The sequence below is a fragment of the Myotis davidii genome, unplaced genomic scaffold, assembly GCF_000327345.1.
Source record: "Myotis davidii unplaced genomic scaffold, ASM32734v1 scaffold1555, whole genome shotgun sequence".
Lineage (NCBI taxonomy): Eukaryota > Metazoa > Chordata > Mammalia > Chiroptera > Vespertilionidae > Myotis > Myotis davidii.
The window spans coordinates 44,698-46,055 of record NW_006286784.1 but is presented as its reverse complement, the minus strand read 5'-3'; positions in this window follow the sequence as shown (position 1 = coordinate 46,055).

Sequence of the window (1,358 nt, the reverse complement as noted above, 5' to 3'; positions counted from 1 at the left end):
GGGCTGTGCCTGTCCCAAGAAACATGGCTGTCTGCCACGCGGTCTCCCTCCGCCCCTCTCGGCTCATAGGTCTGACAAATTTTCCTTCCCAAATCCCTGTGTTTTTTTTTTTTTCTACCTTTCCAGGGGAGTTCTGCCCTTCCCGGCTGCAAACCGTCTCACCAGCTGAGCAATTTTGCCAATTCGGGGTGGGTCTTATTAGTTTCAGCTGCTCACTCCATTTGCTCCGGGACACGACCTGGGACGCGTCTGCCTAGTAAAGTAATTTAGTTCTGGAAAGATAACCTTAGACTGATTTAGTTTAAATCAGATTTTATATGGGGTCATCTCTCTGGACTAGACTTTTTATCATTTTATGTCCTTCTTGCTTTTTGAATTATTCTTATTTTGGGATTGACCTCTAGTTCTTCTGGAAAATTAAGAATACACAAAAGATATGCATAGCCAGTGGACACATACAACAGTGTGGTGATGGCCAGAGGTAGAGGTGCAAGGGTTGGGTGGAGATGAGTAAAAGTGGGGAGCAAGTGGGGGACATGTGTAATAGTGTCAACAGTACAAAAAGAATGCACAAACGTATCTGAAGTCTGTACCCCACAATAAACATAAGAAATAAAGGGGAAATCATTATAATATAAATATATAACCAAGCTTCAAACAAGAATGAAAAACAGCTATGTGCTAGAAACAAAAGAATTTAAAATTAGTAGTGAGTAGGAGCTAAAACTAAAACTGCTAATGGGCATTTCAAAAGTAGATAAAGGCCTAAACGATTATAGATTGAAGTATAATAACAACATGGAAAGGGAAGTCCAGACCACATGCCTCCTTTTATGTGAATTAGAACTAAAATAAAGGTTGTGGATGACCAATGAAATTATGCCCTTTAACATGGGAAAATATTAAAAAGCTCCCTGTATCCCCTGGACAATGAGTGTGAAAAATTTGGAATCCCAGGACTCTGCAGTCTGTAAGTATGGTCACAGTTCAGATGACTGAAATGGTGAAGAAACTGTGCTAAAGAATTAACACTAATATCTGATCCAAAATCAATGAAACCCCTAAGGCCTTGACAAAGGTGAGTGTGAAACTGTCTTAAAGGGAGGCTTCTTACACCTACTAGTGGCCCAGTGCACAGATTCGTGCACTGGTGGGTTCCCTCAGCCTGGCGTGTGGGGATCGGGCTGAAACTGGCTCTGCAACATCCCCAGAGGGGTCCTGGATTGTAGGAGGGCACAGGCCAGGCCGAGTGACCCCACCAGTGCATGATCAGTGCTGGGAAGGGATGTGGGAGGGTGGCCAACCAGGGAGGAATCACGGGAGGGCTCCGGGGCGTGTCCAGCCTGTCTGGCTCAGTC